Source organism: Apostichopus japonicus, chromosome 15 (assembly GCF_037975245.1).
Source record: "Apostichopus japonicus isolate 1M-3 chromosome 15, ASM3797524v1, whole genome shotgun sequence".
Classification (NCBI taxonomy): Eukaryota; Metazoa; Echinodermata; class Holothuroidea; order Aspidochirotida; family Stichopodidae; genus Apostichopus; species Apostichopus japonicus.
Genome location: NC_092575.1, coordinates 3,475,473 through 3,489,438, shown reverse-complemented (window position 1 = coordinate 3,489,438; position 13,966 = coordinate 3,475,473). Strand labels below are relative to the sequence as shown.

Genomic DNA, 13,966 nt, shown 5'->3' with positions numbered 1-13,966 from the left:
ACATTTTGTTGGCGATGACATCTATTTATTCTTCGTTTATCTGCAAATTAGCCAGGCCATGAAAGGGTCATTTCCGGCGATCTAGGGAGTATCTTTACCCAATTTTTTTTTGTACGCTCCGCGCCAACCTATGGTGGCGCTCCGCTTAGATAGTGTCGAAAGCGCCCCTACAGACCATTCTCGCCCCCCCCCTTGACCAATACCCCTAGCTCCGCCACTGGAGGGGAGGGGGGGGGCTAAGGATCAGGTTTAGTTTATTTTTCACCTTGTATACCTGATCCTGATCCCAGAGGCTATTGTATTCAGATATTTGTAAAATTCAGACATTTTAAAATCACAAGTTTGGAATTATTAGACAAGTGTCGTTATATAAAAGGATTAGGTCTAGTTTACTTTTTAACGCTGTGTTGTTTAACATATCCGAATTTACAAATACCTGAATACCAAAGCCAATAGGATAGTCCATATTTATCGTTAATCCTATACAGGTTACGATATTCAGGTATTAGTAAAATCGGTCATGTTAAATAACATGTTTTTGAATGATAAGAATTAACAGATTTAATGAAATAACGTTTAACATTTTATGCCTTGCATGCACCAAGGAGCGCATTTCATCATTATGAATGAAGCCTTAAAAAGAGCTTTCTAGAGATTGACTTTACTTTAAATATGAAAATCATGTATATTATTATGTTCTTGGACCATACCATATCGAGAAGTAAGTTGTAACATATATCTTTTTACTAAACTACAATTATTCACTTTTCACAATTTCTAATTTTATTTCATACTTCTCCAAATTGTATATTATTATATGTTCTTGGATTATACCATATCGAGAAGTAAGTTGTAACATATATCTTTTTACTAGACTACAATTATTCACTTTTCACAATTTCTAATTTTATTTCATACTTCTCCAAATTGTATATTATTATATGTTCTTGGATTATACCATATCGAGAAGTAAGTTGTAACATATATCTTTTTACTAGACTACAATTATTCACTTTTCACAATTTCTAATTTTATTTCATACTTCTCCAAATTGTATATTATTATATGTTCTTGGATTATACCATATCGAGAAGTAAGTTGTAACATATATCTTTTTACTAAACTACAATTATTCACTTTTCACAATTTCTAATTTTATTTCATAACTTCTCCAAAATCAATCTTAGGAACAAAAAAGATTGTTTTTTTGTTGGTTTTTGTTTTTGACTGAAAATCTTGCCAAGCATGAAATCATTCGTACTACCTATCAATCAACATCAAATGTTTTTTTTTTTAATCTATACTTTAAAATATCTGAATACGGAGCCCATAGCTATACTTGCACACGATATCGCAGGCCCTTAGATTGACAATCATTCTTTTTTCTCTTTGTGTTTTCTAATTATCTAACTTTTATCCATTAAAAGAAGTCAAACAAGAAGCTGCTTAAAAACAAAAGTTATATCTCGTAAATACCGAGTATACCCTATAAGTCATATATCATTAGAGCCTAAGCTGAATTATAAATTTCACCAAACGCATTAAGCTTGCAAAAGATGCTCTTCTTTATAATAGCCTGTATAATATAATGTATCAGTATTTATAATATTGTGGTGTAACTAATATAACCCTCTGTCAATGTTTATAACAAACAAAGAGACAAAAATAAAAAAATAAAATGAGTATGCGAGAAATGATATTACGCTTCCTGAAGTTTCATTATACGAAAGTTGCAGAATAATACGACGTGGAGTCGTGAGGTTCGGAGGAGGGGAGAGGGGCTGTCCGGGGCAGGCCCGTAGCCAGATCTCGAGGTGTATGTGACACTTATAACGTCCGTCGCGAGGAGGGGTCTAGGGGTTGGGTATATGAGGTCATGAGGTTCGGAGTTGGGGGGGAGGGGGTGGGCTGTCCGGGGCAGGCCCGTAGCTAGATCTGGAGGTGCATGGGATACTATTAACGTCCGTAGCGGGGAGGGGTCTAAGGGGTTGGGGTATCCCCTCCTGTATGAGAAATCTTGCTTTGGACAAAGGGACACATATGCAAAAAGGTGCTATAACCTCATCATTTCAAAGTGAGTACAAACATTTCATTTTTTTGGTTTTGTGTTATTAAAATAAAAGCCATTAGTAGAATGACTCATTTCTGATGGGGGTTGGGATATGGTGGGGTTGGGATGGGATGGGTGGGGTGGGGTGGGATGGTATGGGAGATGGGCAGTAGGTGAGGGTGTTGCCTCCATGCTCCCATGGCTACGACCCGGTTCTGGGGCAACTCTGAACCTCCTCCAAGTGGTCAATGTACAGACCAACGGGAAAGTCTTAATGTGTGTGCGATCGATTCGCGTAACTTCGAGAACCAATGATCTTAACCATTCACAACTTTCACAAAATAGATCTGTAACCAACCGGTATCGCACCGGTTGAAACAACAATTCGTTGAAACAACAGAAATCAATTGTCGAATGAATGTGTATCACTTAACTTGTAATTCATATATATATATATATATATAAATGAAAATCGTAATGAGTTGGAAAATCAAGAACAGTGAAAAAACTTCCAGCCTCCACCGGGATTCGAACCCGGGCCTCCCGCTCTGCAGTATGCGGACACCCTAACCACTAGGCTATGGACGCTGATTGTATGTCCAGAGGTTCGAAACCGGTAAAGAAGGTCGTAATTACGCTGTAGGCGTTTGCCACCTGTATCGAACAATACTAGTTCTGTTTTTGGTGACATATTTTGCCTTACTCTAGAGATCAAACATGATGCTAACCAACTCGAAAATCATTTGTGATTCCTAAAGCCGGATCTCGAAAGAGATACTTTGAACAGACTTTATGTTAATGGAATGGAGGTAAACGACAAAGGCAAATGAATATAAACATATACGTAATTGTGTTTTCGGGGAAAGTTAGTTAATTGTTATTGTCATGTGTGATTTGGGAAGGTCGCGCACTATATTAAAGAAGAATAACAGTAAGCCGCAGTCATGTTTGATTTGTCTTCTTTCAATACTTTTATCAGTCACATCAAATCTGATACTTCAGTGCCGTGCGCAAATGGAGGGGGCGGGGCTTGGTCATTCGCACGTCAGTGGTATATAACTACTTTAGACGAGACAAAGGATTCTTACGACATGATTTAAGAATGTTGAGCATGTGTGTTGTTGAAATGGCAATGACGGTATAGGTTGGATACATACGTTTTATAATATATAAGTCAGGTGCGTATCCAGGGGGGGGCGTTGGGGGCGCGCGCCCCCCGGGTAAGAAAAAGAGGAGAGAAAAAAAAGAGAAGAAAAAAGGAAAAAAGAGGGGAAAAAAGAGGAGGAGGAGAGGAAGGAAGGGAAAAGAAAAAGAAGAAAGAGAGAAAAAGGAGAAAAGGAGGGAGTAAAAGAAAAACGCGAAGACACCGGGGAGAGAAAGAGGAACAGTGACATCATTACAGCGCTGAAGGGTAGCCAGTGACGGATCAATGATTTCGTAAAAGTGTGACTCACCCTACCCCTTACACCGACAACTCCATTTTTTGACGTTTCCATTTTCCTCTCTCACTAATGATCTATATATGTACTATATATGGTCTATCATAACGCGTGTGTAGAATTGTGCTATGAAACCAACTGTGGCTGGTCTCGAACTCGACCGTGTCGTCGGGGAACATGACGCATTTTGGGATGGGGGCGACCGCCCGCCCCACCCCCCCATTCAGCATTTTTTTAAATGATATCGCTAAGTAATTTCAAAATAGAAAGTGCTTAGAGGCAACTTACAAGGCCTGGGAAGTGTCATTTCCAGCGATCTGGGAGACATTTTCGGCCAAAATTTGCTTGTACGCTTCGCGCTAACAAATGGTCCTGGGTAGTGCCATTTCCAGCGATCTGGGAGGCATTTTCGGCCAAAATTTTCTTGTACGCTTCGCGCCAACCTATGGTGGCGCTACGCTTAGATAATTTGCCTACAGGCTTCGCCCCTCCCTTGGCAAATTCCTCGCTACGCGCCTGTTCGAATTTGTAACGCAAACAGCAGATATCACATCATATCAGTGAGCATGAAAATGGCGTTCCAGGATGAAAAGCCTCAAAACTGTCCGACTTGCCTGAAAAAATAACCAAAAATTTTCGCGCGTTCAACGTGCTCATGTCAATATCATATAAGCAAGCATCCAACATTACATCGCATGCCATCATGTACCGTACGGTCCGTTCAAATTGCGCAGTATTTCGCGGGATGCTAATGTAAACAACGACATGTCTCATGTAGATGGAGAAAAAGCATAGAGGTCCAATTATGTCAAAACTCTCTTTTACATTAGTAATGGCGAATTAGGGGCTGCACCCCCGCCGCGCAGTGGCGGAGCGTCCATACGGTCGGGGGTGGATGCCCCCCCCCCCCTGACGGACGCCTTTTTCAGCTCTTTACCACTTTTTACTTATTCTAGATTATTAACTTTTGTATTGCGCTCTCATCTACTTATTGACATTTCTCACATTTTGTTGCTGTAATTTGGCGATGACACCTTATTCTTCGTTTATCTGCAAATTAGCCAGGCCCGGAAAGGGTCATTTCCGGCGATCTAGGGAGTATCTTTATTCAAAAATTTTCTGTACGCTACGCGCCAACCAGTGGTGGCGCTCCGCTTAGATAGTGTCGAAAGCGCTCCTACAGACCATTGTCGCCACTCCTGACCAATACCCCTAGCTCCGCCACTGCCGCCGCGCCTCCTACGCCTATGTGTGTAGTGTTCGCTTTCGGAAATATCTGCTATTTTTTCATTTCCTTCAACCAAGTTTTATAATAGCCGTTATAAGAGGTTTTAATGTTTGTACACCAATAAATTAACTGTGTCTGAATTTTAGAAAATTTCTGACCAACATTCTGCATCACACTTCCCTCTACTCGTGCAATTTTGACCGGTCTGTTAGGGGTTCAAGGAAGTTTTTCTATATTGGTTGTCCATAGATGAAATTTTGTACAACATTATGGGTATGTTTTCAAGTGAGTTTATTCACGAGAAATGGGAATTTTCAAATTCTGAACAAATATGGGGCTTAAAACCTTGAAAAGTGGGGCTGACGGGTATTGTGGGCCGCGACGTAGAATCACCTACAAAAGCAAAGACCCACAGGAGATGCCATCAGGTCGAACATGATGTGTGCCGGGTTGACAAACTTCAAAAAGGTTATGGATGGAAAAAAAAACTATTAGGAAATACCTGGTTCTCAGGCAAAAAGTGTACATCTGGTTGGTCATTTCAAGCCCGAGAAGTGCCGTTTCCGGTGATCTGGGGGGGGGGGTTTCAAAACAAGAAATTTTCTTGTACGGTGCGCGCCAACCGATGGTGGCGCTCCGCTTAGATAGTAATTCGCGCCCCCCGGGTTTGAAAATCCTGGATACGCGCCTGATAAGTGCATGCCTACTCAACTTACCATGTCCACGACGACAAATACGTCATAATATACTAGACAAACGCGATATTTTGTCGTATGACTTTTGAAATTATTCTTTGTAACATCATAAATAAATGTTTTCGAAAAACTTTGACGAAAACTTTTCATCCCAACTATGCTTATAGGATAAAGATATTCAACGAAATTCTTGGAAATAATTTTTGCTGTTTTTTTTAATCTGTACCAATACCGTTTGCAATGAAGATTTCAATATACGGGCGCAGTTTGTGTTGCAGACTGTTAGTATCATACCACACAATAGTTCAAAAATGCTTAATGGTTATAATCATGAAAAGTGCGTAAATATGACTGCAATGAAGTGACTTATTTTGGCGTATTTTCAGATCCCATCATTGTCCCTTTTCTCGATTGTCAAGATTTGTCAAACATGAATAAAGTGCAGGTTTTGTGAAAATATATGGAGAATCAATTAAATATGATGTAAAGACATTTATTTATAGGTTGATGTGGCTATAAGCTTAAGTGACCCGGTAAACGGAGGGGTTGGGGTTCAGTAAGTGTAAATTGCTCCCCCAAGTTCTATAGACCATAATCTAAATCGGCATGCAGAAGAGACATATAGGTCAATTTATCAGCCAAAGTGATCATGTTAGGATATGTCATTGCCGGTTACGCATATTTGAGAGCATTTAGTATTATTTTTGTTTATTGTAAGCGAGTATACGTAAGTCTTGCATGATGTCTACATATATATATATATATACATATGTTAAGAATAATATAGAGACCCATTAATGTGAGGTATCGACTTCATCTTGAGATTACTATACATGCACTAGATTACTATATAGATTACTAGACTACTATGCATATTACTATATTACTATGCATATTACTATATTACTATGTATATTACTAGATAACTATGCATATTACTATATTACTATGCATATTACTATATGTATATTACTAGATAACTATACAGATTACTAGATTACTATGCATATTACTATATTACTATGCATATTACTAGTTTACTATGCAGATCATTATAGTATTATGCAGGAAGGTATTGGTTATTGTCAAATATGTTCCTGTGTTACATGCACGGTCAAAACAAGTTATATCTCATTAGCTTGATCATTCATGTCAAAACAGTTAAACCTTTAAAAGTTCATCATTTATAATTATAGGCCTAATTTATTTTTAAAGGTTTAAAGCTGTTTTAGTAAAGTATGCAGAACATCATCGTCATCGACATCAACAGGGATTGTTCAGATTTTGGAAGGCAATTGTTCAAATATCCAAGAAAAAAAAACAGTAGAAAACTTCTTACGTCTTAAAAGGAATTCACCAAACTATAGGGATTTCCCCCTTTTAACTGGCCTAAAGCGCAAAACACCCCATGAATAGAAGGCAGTAGATTTAAACAATACCCATTGTATCTAACCGTCACCGCCACTATTGATAAATTTCACACGTCTTGTTTGACATTTTGCGGTCAGATATTTATAACCGCATTCCAAGTCAAACTAAGGGCCAATATAAAGTCGAACTTATTCGAAGTGGCAAATCAAGTCCTGGCAGATTTGTTTTCGGTATATCAGAACATTCCCCAACACCAGGATAGTGCACCGTTTACAGCTGAAACGTCATACAAAGTCAAGTCAACAAGAATTTGAACAGGTTTCAGAAAGAAAGAAGAAAAAAATCAATTGGGCAGTTATAATTACGACGTTTAAGCGACCACGCGAGGGCTTAGTTATCAATTACATCTGTCAATTCCATTTTAACTCAAATTTGGGAAAAAATTTTAATTTAGAAAGTCAGTTCTGATGGGAAAATCGTAGATTGCTCTTGGATCAAAAACCAACCTTTGAATGACCCGGCCTGAGATCGAACCCGGAAACCTCCCAATTACAAAGCCTGATGCAACCGCCTTTATCCCAATCGACCACAGCACCTTTTAATAGTACCACTGGAATGCATCATGATATAGAAACAACTCTGAAACAAAGGTTAAAAAGGCAAAACAACGAACCTTGAACTGACCTGTTTCTTATAATAATGTCGAAACTCTTTGTGTGGTTCCTTTACTTCTTTTCCTACCGAACATGTACGAAATAAGACCAAAACATATCAGCCATTACAATTCATTTGGGGAGGGGAGGGGAGGCGATGGGGAGGGGAGGGGAGGGAGGAGAGGGGAGGGGTGGGGAGGGTAGGGTAGGGAGAAAGGGAGGGGGAGAGGGATGGTCAGTATTTCTTGATATATAGTGTAAAGTCAACATACATAGTTACCTTATGGCGAGTTACCTGGGTTGTTGAATTGTTGTCTTGTTTTCACAAGGTTATCTAATCACAAATTTGACTTCCTTGTTGTGCAGAGTGTATATAGGGTTATATCAGGCAAACAAGACTGATCTATGACTATTACACAGTGTGGGCATATCACTTTGTTGGTATATTTTACACTCAGAAGTTAGGATTTCGTATTGAGCGCAACGATATAGTGTGAAGGGCGAAAGCACTGGATTCACGACTCCTATATCCATCCGCGAAATACACAGGTAGAGAAAGGTAAAACCCAACTGCAGTGCGCGGGCTATGTAATGTATAATAAATACGGAATGAACTTTGGTGAGATTTGAATTGACCGTACTCAAGGTGGGAGGGGCGTCATCATTGACAGGTATGGGCATCGAATTATCACTCCTCTCCCAGGATTTACTCTCCTTTGGGTCAGTGCGTTGGTTTTGGGGAATATCATGACCATATTTGAGGAAATTCTACCAGTATTTAGGAACAGAAACTCTGTGCCGGTGTAATATCCATTCTGGCTGTCGGGGTAGATTTTCACGATCGCCCATTTCGCAGTGGAAACAGCCGGTATAACCCGACTATACAATGCAGAAAATAATAATAATAATACGACTATGAGACCAAAATACATGGTCCTTTTTCCATCTATAATCGGTTAATCTTTGGCCCATGTAAAGTATCATATCCCCAATCTGAGACCAAAAGCCTCGACGGTCAATTATTGTTATAATAATAATAAATAATAATAATAATAATAATGATGCTGATGATGATGATAATAATAATAATAATAATAAACAATAATTAATAGTAATAATAACAATAATAATCTAATAATCACCAGTTATTTTACGACGCTTAAGCGACCACAAATGTGGGAGAAACCCACAAGGGCTGATGAATTACAACTTACACGTCGGGTGGCTTCCAATTCAACATTTTAACATAAAATCTCGAATATTTACAATTCAGAAAGTCATTTCAGATGGGAAAACCGTAGATTGATCGTGGATGAAAAACCCACCTTAATTTGACCCGACCGTGTAACTAATCCGGAATTTCCGGATTTGCTAAGCTTCATTGCTTCAAATGCGACCGCATTTATCCACTCGACCACAGCACCGGTTTAAATTGACTTGGTCACACTCCACTACCTTGATTACAATTAACTGTGTTGATGCATGGTGTGTACATTCAAATATTGACTGATATGATTTGATTTTCTGGAAAAGCTTTTCCTGGTTAGATAAAAACGTCAGCTTTTGCGTTGTTTTAAGAACTAGACCTACAAAGCTTCCAGCAAGTGAGGTTAAAAAGTTGAAGTTGAAGGTTTACAGTCTTGTATGAGGCTAATGCCTCCTCACATGACTTTACAACTTAACCCTTGGTCATTGGTAACTTGTCACACCCACACACCAAAGTGTGCACAATTCAATCAATCTCTCCTGAGGCACCACAGTGCACCAAAACCACGTGTCCCCCGCAGCCACAAACCGGCGCACGCAACTATATTTACAAGTTACCTCGCAGGTCCCCATTTATACACCTGGGTGAAGAGAGGCAATGGAGATAAAGCGTCTTGCCCAAGGACACAACGCAATGATCTGGCCAGGGCTCGAACCTGTAATCCTTAGATTACAAGTCCACTGCCTTTAACCACTTGACCACAACGCCCTCCCAACAGGTTGAACAGACAAACAGACAAACAGACACACATACAGACATATAGCGACTTTCTTGTCGAAAAGGTAGACGTTCCATGTCACAAAGTTCATCATTTTTATCGTCACAGCTTTGACCTTATGAAGATCTTGTATGACTACAAAGTAGTTCATATGAACACATGACCGTATATTACACAAAATTTCTATAATGAGCGTGTTTTAGTTTGTAAATATAAATTTGGTATAAAAAAAATCCAACTATAGGAAAACTACTCATGTTAACAATAAAAATAAAAATAATAATTTATTTGAACCAACTTTTGCGCAGAGGCGATATCGTAGTCAATGAGGTTCATCCGAGAAGCGATTAGACGCGTCCGAGACGGCTAAGATCATGTGTAGTATCTGTTCCCTTTCGATGGGAATGGTGATGCACACCCGACGATAATCACACAGTCACAGTCCCGATGGAAGGGGACTGCAGGGTTGGGAGCGGATCAGTCGTTCGGTAGTTTGGTTTTCGTGCCCAGGTTCTTTCCTGGGCGACTTTTTCTTAAAAAGTATAATTTAATTGAACCAATAAGCAATTTGATTTCTGACGTATCTATGAATATTAGCTTATACACACATCAGAAAAATCCCAAAGGTTTAATTATAATATGTGCTGATCACAAAGATTTAACGATACAATTTCCAAAAAAAAAAAGAGCTTTTGTGGAAAGAGATCTAAACTGGGTAACTATTAATATTCAAATAACTTAATTCATCAGACTCGAAATTGATATTTTATTTCTTTACGTTATAGTTAATAACTGGTTCATTAATCACTTTGAACCGTTGCCAAAGAACAAGTTCAAAGTTAACATATATGTACAAATTTGCATATTCCTTCTATACTAATGAAAAAAACCTTTATCAACCTTTTTTTACCTTTGGCACCTTGGTTAATTCGGGCTTCTGGTTGGATCGGAATCATTAGCAGGGACGGGGAAATTGGAGGTACATCTAGTTTGCTTCTAATTAAGACAAACAAAGGCAAAGTTAAGATGGCTTCTTAATAGCTAATGTATATCTTTAGTTTCTGTAAGTAGTTTATCTGAAGTATTATGTATCTTACATAAAAATTAAATCTGCTTTCATACCACCCACACACCCAAAAAATATGCTAATGATAATAATCAGCTTGGAAGGTAGTTATTTTACGACACTTTACAGCTACGTGTGGATGTGCGAGACGTCAGGGTGGCTTGTAACTTACACTTCACGTCTATGGCGAGCCATGTTGGACAAACACCGAATTATATATCCCAGTATTAATTTGAATATATACGTATATTAATTCGAATATATACGCGTATATTTATCAGCCAATCATATAAGACTTTAATATATCCGTGTATTAATTCGAATATAAACACGTATTAATCCGAATATATACACGTATTAATTCGAATATATACACGTATATACACGTAATTAATACGAGTATATCTTCGTATTAATACGAGGATTTATTATGCGGTATTTGTCACATATGACTTGCCATAGACGTCGGGTGGCAATCCAGTATATATCTTAATTCAACAACTGCGCCCTCGTTTAGTAATTACAGGCTCTCTCACCAAGAAGGAAACAACTCCCCCCCCCCCCCCACCCCCCCTCTCTCTCTCTCTCCTCCAGGATCTCATTGCAGGAATCAAACAGGGCTACACCGTTCATATCGTGTCAGTGAAAAATTATGCATTGCTTTACTTGATCAGATTGTATTCACTTAACATAATAAGACTATTAAGCAATATTTATTTTCTCATTCTCACCCATTTTGTACTTATTTATTGTACTGCTCTGATACTTACTGTATCTGAAAGAAGTGCAGCCTCATATTATTCATGAAATTGCATTTTCCTACGGCTATATCCATATACATTTATGCATAAATTATCATAATAAAGGTGGCTGTTCCCGGTAGGTTCGTGGAAATACTAGATAACGCTATCATGTATTCCCCTTTCCCATACATACAATACTTAACGGAGGAATAAAGGCCTCAAAACAAAAACGGGAGCGGTGACACGATAATCCATTGAGCCCAAAACTAGTTCTTGACAAAAATGCAAGAAGGTAAGATTAAATCTTCTTTATAGGCATTTATGTTATATATATATATATATATATATATATATATATATATATATATATATATATAAGAGGTTATCAATTAATGATACTGTTTCGTTTACTATTACAATCAGTATCACTGTGATTTATCTTCATCGGTTTGCTTCTTCTTCTTCTTCTTCTTTTCCAAATAGAACGACTGAATTTTAATTAAGTTATCCCCCACCCCCTCCCCACCCCCATCCCACAAGTCTCGTGACTTTGCCATCACTTGTTCAATTAAAAACATACCGGCCTCATAGGTTTTGCTGCCGGTCAAGTCAAAAGAATGGGTACCTCCAAATAATCTAGGTTACTGATTGAATCAGAGCCCAAAAGAATTTATTATGGTGTTGCTGTCGGCTTTCCAACTTGAAATGACTCCGTGACTAAATCAGAAATTGCTTGCAACCTTTTTGCTTATTTGTCCTCGTTTTTTGGTTTGCCTCTAATCCTGATTATTTTGGTCTTTTTTCTTGACAAATTTGCAGGGATTGAAAACGAAATGTCAGCGTATCTTTTCCCCTGTAGAACAAAAATAAACCCAAGATTACCGATGTAACAATATTTAGGCAGCTGCAATGGAACACTTTATTTTTTTGGGGGGGGGGGGATCTAAGCGCAGCCTTATTGTTAAAACAAGTCTAAGGATAGATTTCTGGAGCAGTTTTCCTGTTTTTTTTATCTGTTCGATATCTTTCTCAAGATTTTTGTTACAGTCAACAAGTAAAGCATTGTCTGGAAAAGTTTAAGAAAGCTGTCGAAATGTTACATCGAATGGCAAATTTCTAGAAACATGTAGTTCCATCAACTTTGAGCTAATTTAAATCATTAACATTCTAAACCCTGTTCGTTATAGTATCAATTTCACATTTGAAATGCCCCCAAATCCATATTTATCCAGTTGAAACATGAGACTGTCGATTTGCTTAAAATTGATTAACAACTACCTAATTATTTTTTCCATATTTCATACAATGGAGTGACGTATCAGGCTAATGGCAAAATGACAGTACCGTGATTACAATTAATTATAGATTCCAAAATCAGCTGCAAAATTAATTTAATTTATATAGAGCTTATATAAAACAAAATTGTTTACAGATCTATCGTTTCCACTTCCGGCTCTCTTCCCCCCCCCTCCCCCTCCCTCCCATTGACGAAATTGCATCATCAACTTTACATTTATTAGACCAAATGAGGTTTGATGTCAGTGACGTAAACGATTGTATGAAATAAGGCTGCACGGTTAACCGGTCTCGTAACTAAAACCGAGTTTATATATGAACAAAACAAGTGTTTACAGAGCGAACGAATCCACTTCCGGCTCTCTTTCCCTTCCCCATTTTTTGGAATTTATCATAACCGTTACATTTATTAGACCAGATGAGGTGTAGTATCAGTGATCTAAAAGAGTGTATGAAATAAGGCTTCACGGTTAACCGGTCGTAAATAAACCCGGGATTTAACAAGTTTGTTATACATTAATTAGGAGAACGAGAACAAAAAAAAGGTTAGTTTGCTTACGTAGCATACGTTGGTTATAAAAACCGGTTTTCAAATTTAAAAACATCCTTAGTATAAAAGATTTTCTTGCTATATTGATCATAAACCAAAAAAAACGTGCTCCATTTTATGGTTTCCATTGGTAGAAAAAGTCCCGCGAATATAATTTTTCATCTAATATCTTCAGGTTCAAGGTTGCCATCTTGCAAAAAGAATGTATAACGACTGCTTTACTCGGTGAAGCCTACTTTTTGTTTTTCTGACATAGTAATCAAGCATGTGCACTTTGGTGTATAATACTTTAACAAGGATTGAACGGAAGAGCCACACATACAGCATTTTCATCAGACGAAGATGAAAACCCATTCGTCTGTCACCCGTCGTCGAGGATTTCAACCCAAATAGTTCGATTCGGATATGCCAAGTGTTGGAGTCAAAGACGGAACGTTGTCTCATTTATATCTTTGACGTCGTAATTCTCACAGGCATTGATTATTTACAAGCTATTGCCAGATTTATGGTTAACGTTTTTGGGGTTTTCTTCCTTCCTTCCTTTCTTTCTTAGCAATTTAAACTAGTGGAAAACTCGTCCTTGAAAAGCCTGTGTGAAATGAGCCACGCTAGACTAACATTGATAATGGAGATCTCTCACTGATTAAAACACCACGGGCGCCATCACGTTATGTGATTGCTTTATTAACTGTGGTACAGCAAAATGACAACAACAAAAAATTTAATAAAAAAAAAAATCACAGCATCACACACCTGGTTTTCCTATCTTCGATATGACACCCCTTGTTGACTATAGTGTTGAGCTAATCTTAAATTACAAGTGGCGATAATATGATCACATTCAAATATACCCAATGGAAAAGCTAGGAATTGCAAGCTTGCGTATTAAA

General features: G+C 38.0%; 1 non-coding gene across 1 annotated transcript; it reads right to left on the bottom strand.

Moving 5' to 3' along the window:
* Positions 1 to 2,563: 2,563 nt before the first annotated feature.
* Positions 2,564 to 2,638, bottom strand: Trnas-acu (transfer RNA serine (anticodon ACU)). Its single transcript is given in 2 exon segments — positions 2,564 to 2,598; positions 2,602 to 2,638. It is a non-coding gene; the product is annotated as a tRNA-Ser (tRNA).
* Between the last annotated feature and the right edge of the window lie 11,328 nt (positions 2,639 to 13,966).